At 38.1% G+C, this 13,091-nt stretch overlaps 1 protein-coding gene and 1 pseudogene across 4 annotated transcripts in view; one reads left to right on the top strand and one right to left on the bottom strand.

The window, feature by feature from the left end:
- Positions 1–13,091, bottom strand: part of GAREM1 (GRB2 associated regulator of MAPK1 subtype 1) — a 204,423-nt gene that overhangs the window by 132,882 nt on the left and 58,450 nt on the right. The window lies entirely within an intron of this gene.
- Positions 7,567–7,902, top strand: LOC131490219 (large ribosomal subunit protein eL30-like; annotated as a pseudogene).

Genomic DNA, 13,091 nt, shown 5'->3' with positions numbered 1-13,091 from the left:
TTAATACGTTTTATGGTATCTGTTACTATTTACTACAAATCTAATTTAGCAGCGGTGCATTGTTTTATTTTACTAATGTTAAAAGAAAAGCTGATCAAGTGACAAGACAGCACTTTACCTCCTCATTGTTAACAAACAGTGTTTCATTTTTTGTGTGTTTATTTTTGAGAGAGATGGAGACAGAGTGCAAGTGGGGGAGGGGCAGAGAGAAAGAGGGAGAGAGACAGAGAATCTGAAGAGGCTCCGGGCTCCAAGATGTCAGCACAGAGTCCAACGTGGGGCTCAAACTCACGGACCGCGAGATCATGACCTGAGCCGAAGTCAGACGCTTAACCGACTGAGCCACCCAGGAGCGCCCCGTACAGTGTTGTTTAATTTTAATTAGGTGTTTACTTGATCTTATAATCCTTTTCATGTAGACAGGAACCCTACTGAGTCAGTCATACACTCAAACCACTGCATTTCTCTTGCAACTTAAACTCTTTTTTTAAGTTTTATTGAAAAATAATTGACACACATCACTATGTAAGTTTAAAGTGTACAGACTGATGTCTGATGTACGTAAATTGTGAAATGACCATTAACATCCATCATCTCATGTAGATACCATAAAAAGAAAAAACATTTCTTCCTGTGTTAACAACTTCCCTGTTGTTAATGACATCCCTAGCACTGATTTTTCTTATAACTGGAAGTGTGTACCTTCTGACCACCTTCCTCCAATTCCCCCCTCCCCATTCCATTAAAAAAAAAAATACCTTCAACAGCAGGGGCTGAGTACCAGCCAGGTTTCCTCTTCTTCTGACTCCTCCTGTAGTTAAGGGGTGCCATGTCCCTGTGTGAGCAGAAATGACATTTTCCACTTTCTGTCCCTACCCGTGAAAAATGCCTACAAACCATCCTCTATGCTCTTTTCTCAGGCAAGGGCTGAATACTGATTACAAGGAAGACCTCGGAGCGAGCTGAAGATAGCAGAGCTGCTGGCAGATACAGGCTCCTGAATCGACACACAGTGGAGCCAACCACCTGCCCGTGCCCTCACCGCACCCTGGGCTGGGATGTAAGAAATAAACTTCGACTGGGACGTCGTGGCAGTGATGTGTTGTAGTTTTCCTTTTTCGTTTCAGTGGTTAGACTACGTTAACTAAAACATCTACATGCACGACCTTCGACACCAGCAAAGACTCCCGATTATAGTGATCACAAAGGTTTTGTTACAGAGGCTATTCCTTCTAAGTCCTCTTCAGAAATACAAACTTGAATTTGCCAAGGTGGCTTGGATGTAGACTAAAAATTCCTTTCCTCATTCTTTTAGTTACATCTTATCCCATAAGCTGAGGGATATAATTTAATGCTGCTTACTTAGCATCCTCAAACACTGTCAGTATGTAAAGTCTTAGGTGTTTTTTCCAAACAAGCAATATTTACTGTGAGAAGAGAACATGGCACTATGATAATGTTTCTTTGTCCCAGGGGCACCTGGGTGGCTCAGTCGGTTAAGCGTCCGGCTTCGGCTCAGGTCATGATCTCACGGTTCATGAGTTCGAGCCCCACGTCGGGCTCTGTGCTGACAGCTCAGAGCCTGGAGCCTGCTTCGGATTCTGTGACTCCCTCTCTCTGCCCCTCCCCTACTCACACTCTGTCTCTCTCTCTCAAAAATAAACATTAAAAAAAAAATTAAAAAAAGAGTTCTTTGTCCCAAAGAACTATAATCCAAATGACACGACATGGTAAGTAAAAAAAGGATATGGGGGGTGGGGGTGGGGAGGTAAAGGAGGAAGAAGAGATGATGTCATAGCAAATTGCTCTAAGACAGTTAAAGAACAATCATGAAACCATGAAATTAAAATGTTGTCTGCAATGAAAAAGCAGTAAGGTGTTCCAAAGAGAAAGTAATAGAAGGGAAGGAAAATCCTAAAAGAATTAACTAATTAGTAACTAATCAAGAGACAGAAAATATAAAGGGGTCAGGGAGGATGTGGTTATTTTATGTGCCTTATTACTAAAGCACAGGTAATAATTTTGAAATCTGTGGAAAAGAAAGCTCTAGGAAGAAAAGAAACTGTTTTTAGCTTAATGGCTGAAGTATTTATAAGAAAGAGAAGGACAGGACAGGAAGGATCAGGCATAGGTATTAATCAAATACAGGTATCTGAAGTCACTTGATAAGAGTTTCTCAAAACTCATAGAAAAGAGTAAACAAAAATAAAGCTGGCACAGACACCAAGAACACAAAGGACAATGGGTGTCGTACCCCTGGGCAGGCACAATGAATAATTTTAGCCACCTATAACCGTCCCCTACTCCAAATACTGAACAACAGAACGATCCTCCGATGACAGGCACACACCTGCATCTCCACACTCATCCGCTTCAACAGGACAGTCCTTTTCTAGGCGATGGCATCTTATGACCGCTAAGATGCATCTTGTGGAACAGAGAAAAGCCTTGTGGATGGATGTGAGGTGGGAACAGTAGACAACAGCATTTACTTGAGCTTAGCTGCTGTCCAGTTCTAAACACTTCTCAATTGAGAGCATGTCTGCTTCTCTAGTCTTGCCTCTGTGTGTCAGGGGAGGAACCTGCAGCCCTGAGGAAGACATTGGCTCTGACCCTGGGCCACACAGCCCTTGTAATCTTCTGGGGACCTGTAAAAACTCTAGTGGCCGGGAGGGGAAGGGCAACACATCGACCACTGAAACCAGAATCTCTCAGTGAAGTCCAGAGACCTGCATGTCCTGAAATTTCCTTGAGTATCCTATTGTGCAGCCCAGGTTCAGAGCACAACCAAGGCAGTTAAGTGCACAGGCCCTGGGGAGACATCACCCACCGGGGACTCCTTTCTTGCACCTATTGTGAGAAGGGGGCAAGATAAAACTTATCAGGTGCTACAAAGCATTAGCCACATAGTAAGCTCTCCAAAAGTGCAATTACTATTATTATCCTCAGATACCTAACGTTACAGGATTTTCTCAGGCTAGGACACTTGCATAGCATGTATTGTCTGCTTTTTTATATAGTTTTTGCATTTTGCAGTAATTAAAAAGTAGACTGTGTTATTTAGCATTTTATGGATACACATTGTATTTCTCCAATTAGACTGTGACATTTTCGGGTGGCAAGGACTTTTCTTGTTTTCTTACCAGCCCAGGGTCATACACCCAGCTGGTATCAGTAAAAGCATCACTGATGATTATTTGACATGGTTATTTAACTATTAAGTTCCCACAAATTGACACATTGAGCTAGCAGATGAAATTAAAGGTATTTTCCTCTTTGTCTTCATTTCACCATAAAGAATAAGGGCAATTCTATTTTCTCAGACTTCATTTTGTATTTAAGCCTTTTTAAAAAACCAGGTTATTATTGGGGCGCCTGGGTGGCTCTGTCGATTGAGCATCTGACTTCGGCTCTGGTTCAAATCCCAAATTGGGCTCTGTGCTTGACAGCTCAGAGTCTGGAGCCTGCTTCGGATTCTGTGTCTCCCTCTCTCTCTGTCCCTTCCCTCCTTGCGTGCTATCTCTCTCTCTAAAAAATAAGTAAACATTAAAAAAATTTTTTAAAAACCCAGGTTATTACTTCAGGCTACTAGGAAGCTTTTCATCAAGAATGTTGACTTAATGAGAAGAACTTGTAGCAGTTTTTCTGTCACGATTCAACTCTAATTAGAAAGTGGCAGAAATTACTAGATATCCACCAATATTTCACTCCCTCCTTGTCCTTGGTAATAATCCCCTTATATTAGCTGGGCACATGGCTGCCCAGAATACAGAATAATGTTCCCACCTGCATAGCAAGTAGGTTATAACACTGTTAACTATGTAATAGTCAATAGGATATAGTGGAAATGTGCAACTTCCAAGATGTATTTTTTAAAAATAGCTTTCATATACCAGAAAATTCACTAACTAAAGTTTATAATTCAATGGCTTCAGTATATTCACAGAGTTGTGCGAACACCACAATCTAATTATAGACTATGTCTATCACCCCAAAAGAAACCTCATATCCATTACATCATTTCCTACTCCCCCAGCCCAGCCTGAGGCAACCACTAATCTATTTTTTGTCTATAAGTTTACCCATTCTGGACATTTCATATAAATGGAATTATAAAACGTGACCTTTTGTGCCCAGCTTCTTAGCATAGTTTTCCAAGGTACATCTATGTTGTAGCATATATCAACACTTCATTCCTTTTTGGCCAAATAGTATTTGATTGTATGGATGTATCATATTTTATTTATCCACTCATCAGATGATGGACATTTGGACAGTTTACAGTTTTGGTAGTTAGAGCATGCTGCTGATATGGACATGGGTGTACAAGTTTTTGTGTGGACGTGTTTTCATTTCTCTTGGAAATATACCTAGTGGTAGAACTGTTAGGTCACGTGGTAACTCTATATTTAACTTTTTTGAGAACTCCCAGACTGTTTTCCAAATTGGCTGCACCATTTTACGTTCTCACCAGCAAAGAATGAGGGTTCCAATTTCTCCGCATACTCTCCCACACTTAATGGTATTACCCATCTTTTTATTATAGCCATCTTAGTGGTTGTGACGTATGTCTCACTGTCCTTTTGATTTGTGTTTACCAAATGATGAGCGATGCTGAGCCTCTTTTCACGTGCTTATTGGCCACTCCTCTAACTTTTTTGGAAAAAATGTTTATTCAAATCCTTTGCCCAAGTTTAAATTTGTTTATTTATCTTTACTGTTGAATTCTTAATAGTTTTCTGTATAATCTGCATACAAGTTCCTTATCAGATACATGATTTGCCAACATTTTCTCTCATTACAGGGACTGTCCTTTCACTTTCTTGCTAGTGTCCTTTGGACCACAACATTAAAACATTTTTGAAGTCTTTTTTTTTTTTTTGGTCATTTGTGTTTTTGGTGTCTGATGTGAAAAAGTGTTGCCTTAACCTAAGGTCATGAAGATTTATGCCTACATTTTATGGGCTTTAGTTCTTACATATTTACATTTGTGACCCATTTTGAGTTAATTTTTGTGCATGTTGTGAGTAGGCATCCATCTTCATTCCTTCGAATGTGGATACCCGGCTGTCTGAGCACCAATTGAAAACTTTCTTCATTGAACTGTCTTGTCTCCTTGTCGAAAAATCAATTGACCGTAAGTGTAAGGGTTTATTTCATCTTAAATGTAAGGGTATTTCTATCCTCATGCCAGTAGCAGAATGTCTTAATTACTGTAGCTTTGTAGTAAGTTTTAAAATTGGGAATGTGAGTCTTCCAACTTTGTTCTTCAAGACTGTTGTAGCTTTTCTGGGTCCTTTGTATTTCCATATGAACTTAATGGATCAGCCTGTCAAATTTTTGGCCCTAAAAAACCACGCTGGGATATTTTGATAGTAACTGTGTCCAACCTATCAATTTGGGGAGGATTATCATCTTAACAATATTAACTCTTTTGATCCATGAACATGGAATGTCTTTGCATTTATTTAGATCTTTATTTCAATGAGGTTTTGTAGTTTTCAGTGTGCAAGGCATGCATTTCTTTTGTTAAATTTATTCCTAAGTATTTCATTCTTTTTGATGGTATTACAAATAGAACTTTTTAAATTTCATTTTTGGAGTATTCATTGCTAGTGTCAAGAAGCACAATTAATTTCTGTATATTAATCCTTTATGACCTGAAATCTTACTGAACTTGTTCATTAGTTCTAATAGCTTTTGTTTGTTTATTTATTTATTGTAGATTCCTTAGGGTTTTCTCTATACAAGTTCATGTCATCTGCAAAGAAAGTTTACTTCTTCCTTTCCAATCTGGATGCTATGTTTTTTTCTTTTGCTTACGTAATGACTCTGGCTAGAGTCTCCAGCACGACACTGAGGTGGCAACCATGATGTATGTTTGGAGAGGATGTGCCCTTCTCTTCCCTTTATTCTTCCTGATAGATGGACTGTGGATGTGATTACTGGAGCTGGAATGGTACGGCCATTTGGGACTTTGAAGGGAACTTAGGACCAGAACTGAATCCATGACATGGCAACAATTGAAAAGAAACCTGGGTCCCTGCCACCCTGGGCAACATGCCAACCTATGGTTTTTGTTTTTGGGTCTCTGTGATTTACAGCCAAATCCAAGCCCAAATTGATACAGGGGTATTAGAATAAAGTAAGAATTGTGGTACTTGCATTATTCAATCAAAATATATGGACTAGTTTCAAAAAAGAAAAGAATTTTTGATTTTTTAGAAAAAACCAATAGTATTAAAGGTGGCTATATAAGGAAGTACTGTCTAAGCTTGACTCCTGGTTGTAAAATCTGAACAATGTCTGGTATCTTTTCTTGTTGTTGTTTTAACTTCAAAATAATGCCACAGAGTTTAGAGGAATAGCATTCCTCAATATTATGCTTCTGATAATTTCTTTCAAGCTTCCTAACTCTGTGATTGTAGGGGCTATATTACCAACCACTCAAGTTTACTTCATAATTATTACTCAAAAATCACTAAAAAGGGGCAACTGGGTGGCTCAGTTGGTTAGGCAACTGACTTCGGCTCAGGTCATGATCTCACAGTTCGTGAGTTCAAGCCCCGCGTCGGGCTCTGTGCTGACGGCTCAGAGCCTGCAGCCTACTTCAGATTCTGTGTCTTCCCCTCTCTCTACCCCTCCCCTGCTCATGCTCTGTGTCTCTCTGTCTCTCAATAATAAATAAATGTTAAAAAAATTTTTTAAAAAAACACTAAAAACATTACCACCCATGTAATAGGCCTCTTTATTTGTATCTAATTACAGATAGGAATGATATATTAACTCACATTTGGATGGTTACATTAACATAGATTATGAGCTTTGGCTTTAAATTATTTATGAAACCAAATCAGGGACATGGCTCTAAGGTGAGCATCCCAATGCAGAGAGAAAAATAATGTGTTTTTAGATTAATGGCAAAAAAAAAAAAAAAAAAAAAAGGTTATGAGGCATACAGATGAAACAACTTCCCTGGAATTTACCATCAATAGGAGAATTAGTATCAGCATTAAGTACTTCAGTGATATCACAAGGAGAGTACCACAGAAAGGAAATCACTCCACAGCCTGCCAGTTTTGTATCCAGTTGACCATTACTACGAATAAAGATCCAGTAACTACCTCTCAACTCCTCCCCTTGCATCTCACGTTGGCCATGAACCTGCAGCACAGAAACTCTAGTTATTTCTGCTAAGTAGCTGCTTGTCTTCTGAAAATGTGTACGAATGTAAAAGAAAGCAACTTAATTCTTTGAATCATAATCTACAATAATATGCCAACTCAATCAGAGAGGTTTTCTTTCCTTTGAAGCCTCCAGGATATTTTTATTTTGGGAAAATATTCTGATTAAGTTAAAACAAATATGTGCTGTCATACCACGTTGACTAATCCAAAAGTGGTTTCCAGCTCCTTTACTGACTAAAAGTATCAAAAGTTCAGAAAGATAAAACAAATGCTAAGTATTTAAATCCCCTTAGCAACTCTTTCCTTTCTCGCTCTCAGCCATTTTGGCAGCTGCTTTTGGTTGACACTGTTTGGAACCTAAGGCAGGAAGGAACATGGTATGGTGACCACAAAGAAGGCGAAAAAGTTTCTAGAGTCGATCAGCTCTAGCCTCCAACTCATTATGAAAAGTGGATAGCACAGACTTTGAAAATGAGCAAACATGGCAAAGCAAAACTGGTGTCCTCACCAACAACCATCCAGCCTTGAGGAAATCTTAAATAGAATACTACACCATGTCGGCCAAAACTGGTGTCGATTACTACAGTGTAACACTGAACAGGGCGCAGCATGTGGGAAATACTGAAGAGTATGCACACATATAGAGTATGCTATCATTGATCCAGGTGATTCAGATATCATTAGAAGCATGCCAGAACAGACTGGTGAAAAGTGAATCATGCACAAGTTTTCTTTAATAAAACTGGCCAGAGCTGGTTTTTTAAAAAATAAATAAATCCCCATAACACCTGTCTTCACCTGAGTGCTATGCATGGAACAACTAGGTCACCTTCTCGTCTCCCCAGCTAGATCATGTTTACATTCCAAAGGACTGATGGGCATAGACCAGGTCTATAATAAGTGCTTTATGAATGAACAGTCTTGGATAAAAAATGGTGAGCATTCACATCAAATACGTGTAAGTATAAATTAAGCACTCAGATTTTATTTAACATTTAAACACTTCGAGGAAAGCAGAGTATTTAGAAAAGACTATTTTTTTTAGTATCTCCTATTGATGTCTTCCTACCCTACACAAACATCCAGAAATCTACACTGCCTAAGATCCCATCTTTAGATGAATATTCTATTCGAAGGCCCAAAGACTGTAGTCTTGGGTTCTAAGCAAGTGAAGGAGTTGTTGTATTTTATGCTTTATGGTTTACTATGAAATCCCAACAAGAAGAAAAGGAACTAGAGATTAATTTAGACAAAGTACTAAGTGCTAATGATGTCAAAGAACTTCATGAGGAAATCTAAGCAAAAAAGGAATGCATGAAACAAAAGAGAAAGATGTTTAAAACGAGAAAGAGAGATTAGGGATATATTATTACCTTTTTTTCCAATGAACCCTTGGACAAAGGATTCCTTTTTCAACAGATTGACCAGGAATAATAGACCCCTGCTGTATGAAACAGAAGTATGCCTACTTAGGTCAAATCTGAAATGTTATGCTCTGAAATGGTGAAACGAACCTAACATTTGAAAGATAAGAATTCTATGCCAAGTGATGTTTGGAAAAACAGGTGAGCAATTGTAGTATTTCCTCAAACGTTTAAAATACATGAAATCTAGCATGGTGCCTGGGCACATACCATGGAATCACATTTCTGGCAGGCGAGGAAGGGGACTCAGATTTACATCAGAAAGCCGACACGGGAGAACTACTGTTGGGCAATCCATAAAAGACAATAACTGACATTCCTCTCTCAATAAGTCTCACACATCCAGTGTGTCCTCCAGTGTTGGACAGTGAATGTAGGATGATGCATTTGGTTGGTGTGATGTATGTACTTATCGCGCTGTGTGAGGAGATGTTCACACCAAAAAAAGGCACTGAGAGAACCAGACAAGCAAGGCAAGCATTGTTTCGGGATCTCCCCAGACATCAAGCTACCTGAGAGGGCAAAGGCCAAATCACCAGGCACGTTTCTCCCCTTCACTGTCCCCAGCCTTCTGCTTCCACTTATTTAAATGAATTTGTAATACGTTAAGTGGGAGGCAGTGTGAAATCTCAAAGATAGCCTCAAGTTTGGAACCAGAGTTAGGTAATTGTGGTTCTAACACTCACGAACCGTATGACCATGAGCAAATTACCTAATTTCTCTGAGCAACGGTGTTCTCACATTTACGATGATAGCAATAATACTAAGTTGAAATGATTGAAGGGGAATAAATATAAAGAATTCGGGATAGTGCCCTGTAGATAAAAGGCTCAGGAAAAATATGACTTTGGTTTTATTTTCTTCTTCAGTAAGTGTCCTTTCCCTTATTAGCCTGACTCAGGTACACAATACAGTTTCTTTGTCCGATGAGAAAATACTCCACGATGTACAATCATTTGTACTTTATGCTTCACTTCTACTTCAACAAAATAAAGGGATGGTATTCACCATGTAAATATAATGTTAAAGCTAACAATTTTAGTTCAGAGGATAAACCGAGCCACAGGTCAACTTAATGGGATTTTCATTGTCATTTTTTAGTTTCAAATTTGATTTAGATCCCCTTGAATTTTATTATGTGACAAATAAAACATACAATATTAAAGAATCAAACTTAAAAATGATTCACTGTCATAGAAGTTACACCAGAAGATATATTCTTCTTTTAAAAGTTTATTTATTTTGAGAGAGAGAGAAACCTTGTGCACAGCATGGAACCTGATGCGGGGCTCGAACCCATGAACCATGAGATCATGACCTGAGCAGAAACCATAGTCAGACTTCCTAACTGACTGAGTCACTCAGGCACTACAGAAGATATATTCTTAAGAAAAAAATTTGAATGACGTATTTGGCAATTTTTAGAACTTTCTCATATTAAGGGATTTCCAAAAATCCCGCACAGCCTTAGAACAAAAAACCAAACAGGATTTTGGAAAAAGAGAAACAAAGATTTACACATATGCCACTGCTGATATTCTCATCATGTTTCTAGTATCAGTACACAAAAACAGTGAATTTTAATATTCTCTGTACAAATCAAAGAGAGTTAATAAGAAAAATACAGATAACACCCGAGGTTTTAGTTTTTCCAGGTAAGTTGCCCTGAAGGCAAGAGCCACACCATACTTTGCCTCTATCACTTCAATATACAAACAGAAAAAACTTCAATATGAAAGAACACTCCCATTAAAATACTAGACGTAAACAAAGACTTAAGAAAAATCAGATCACCAAATTTTATAGACAGGTCTATAAAGATATAGTAGGCTTAAAACAAATGCAAAGCATGTCTGATAAGCAAGGTGCAACTTCTCAAAATAGAACTGGAAAACAAAATTTTAAAAATTTGTTCTTTCAAAAAATGTCAAGAAAACCTCAAAACCCCAAACACCAGTAGTTTATAGACACTGACCTGAAGACGTCATCAATTAAATTGGTACTGTGGTTACCTACATCCCCTAACCAACTATACTGCTTACAGATAAATTATTAATATAATTTTCCATGGGAAAATGTAACAAAGAAAACTACCTTGACATCGAATCCTCTGTATACAGGGCCAGCTAAATACATAATGTGAGACATGGAATATTTAGCTGACTTGAACAGAGGCAAGATACAGTTGCAAGAGTTCAAGTGTATTACCTATACTTTTTAAAAATAAAAAATTTTAGTGGACCAGAATTATGTTGGCAGTTATAGATAAAAAAAGTCTGTGTTTGCAAAGTTTAAATTGTGCAAATTTAATAACATCTTAAAAAGGTTTTCCCAGACATTGACAAGTAAGGGATAGAACAGCCTCAACACATGGGCAGGGGGCAGGGACAGGGTGTCCCTGACCAAGGCCTGATAGCGAGCCACTATGTGAAAGTGACCAAAATGAGTCAAAGTGTTATAAGCTTGCCCAGATAGACAGATAATTGGAATCCATTGCAGCATATGTAAATATATTAGATTTTTCACAGATAAGGGCAAACCTAATTAAAGAAATTTACCTCAATAATGTGGATACATTAACAATGAATAAAAAAAGCCTGCTACTCCACCCCCTTCTCCCTTCAGGTTTAAGAAATTTAAAAAAACAAAACTTTTTTGTTTTTGTTGTTGTTGTTGTTGTTGTTGTTTTACAAATTATCCAGTAGACCAGTATCCAGAATGTGATTTCATGACTTATTAAAATGAGAGACTATTTCCTTCCATTTCAATGTTTTTTTCTAGATGCAAGAGAAATACTAGGTAGAGGATCCAAATGTAACCAAAGAGACTAAAATAGAACTATCACACACATATAATCTGTTCTTTTCCCCAACGTGAGACTGTCACATTGAGATGCTTTCTTCTTGGCATGCTTACAGACTTCACTGGTGAGATTCCAATATCCATGACCAGTCAACTGTCCCTTGTTGCTGTGTACTACAAACACCCACCGGCACATTCCACACATCTCCTTCTATTCTAGGTCCCAATTCCACCTCTGCTATGGCAGAGCCACATACACCTCTTTTGGTTACTTTCTATATGTGAAATGGGAACAGACCCAGTCCAATGGATAACATGAGAAACATCTACGGTATAACATCACCAAGAATTACGTCATTAAAATGAAAAGGAACAGAAACTTTAAGCATGATACTTGAACAGTATAAACATGGAGAGATTAAAGCCTTCCCTACTTCCTTCCCAGAGGATGAAATCTATACCAAGAATCCCAGTAAGACAGAACCAGTAAGACTGGGCTCAGGTTTTAAAAGAGAAAAGGAGAAAAGAAATTGGAGTCTCCTTAATTCAATGGCTATTAGGAGAACAAATGGAAAACATACCAATGCAAGCTTGAGAGACGGTAACGCTGCAACTCTGAAGACTGATAATTAGCATCAGTAGAGAGAAATGGAGCAAGGGAGAATATTAGTTTTCTATTGCTACATAACAAATTACCACAAATTTAGCAGCTTAAAAATTGCACAGAAATCTTGCATTGCTTGGCTGGGTTCTCTGCTTAAGCTGAAATCAACTGTTGGCTGTCCAGGTTCTCATCTGGAGCCCAGGGTCCTCATCTAAGCTCATTCATGTTGTTGGCAGAATTCAGTTGCAGTTGTAAAACTGAAGTTGTGTTCTTGTTGGTTTTTGACTGGAGACTGACCTCAATTTCTAAGGGCGCTCACAGGTCCTTTGCCTGTGGTCCCCTCCTTTTCTGAGCAATGGAGAACCTGTCTCACATTTGAATCCCTTTCATGCTTTGAATGATCTCTGACCTCACTTCTGTAACCAGCCAGAAAAAAACTCTCAGTTTTCAAGTGCTTGTCTGATTAGTTTGGGTTCACCCAAACTAATAATCAAGTCAACTTGATAACTTGATAATCAAGTCAACTGATTAGGGACCTTAATTACATCTGCAAATGCCCTTTGCCACATAACATGACATAAACTAGTATAACATCAGGGGGTGGCAATCAAGGGGCCATCTTAGAATCGTGTCTACCACAGAAGGGAATATAGAAAGGAAGCCAGTTATTCCAGGAGAGAACAGATACAGAATTTAAGTTGAGTGTTATGGGCAGACTTTGTGTTTAAACATTAAATTCCAAACAGATTTTTTATAGCTAAAAGCAATCAAAACTTACACTTTGAGATAACAGGTATGAAAACAGTTGTTACCTTGCCCCAAGTGAGTGGAAGAGCCAAGTAAGAGTGCAATTCAGCTTTATTTTTAACATCTCAAGTAGGCCACAAGCACACAGTTCACTTAGACTTGAGATAAATAGAATCTTACAATCAGATAAGTTTCATTGAAAAAAAGAATATAGCAAAAACTTATCAGTCTATACGTAAGAACAGAGTTTTAAGTAATTTCCAACAATTTTACTTGGCTTTTAATCTTTTTAAATTTATTTTATTATTGTTTTTTATGTTTTATTTT

Source organism: Neofelis nebulosa, chromosome 11, assembly GCF_028018385.1.
Source record: "Neofelis nebulosa isolate mNeoNeb1 chromosome 11, mNeoNeb1.pri, whole genome shotgun sequence".
Taxonomy (NCBI): domain Eukaryota; kingdom Metazoa; phylum Chordata; class Mammalia; order Carnivora; family Felidae; genus Neofelis; species Neofelis nebulosa.
Note: the sequence above shows the minus strand (reverse complement) of the source record. Positions and strands in the feature narration are given on the sequence as shown.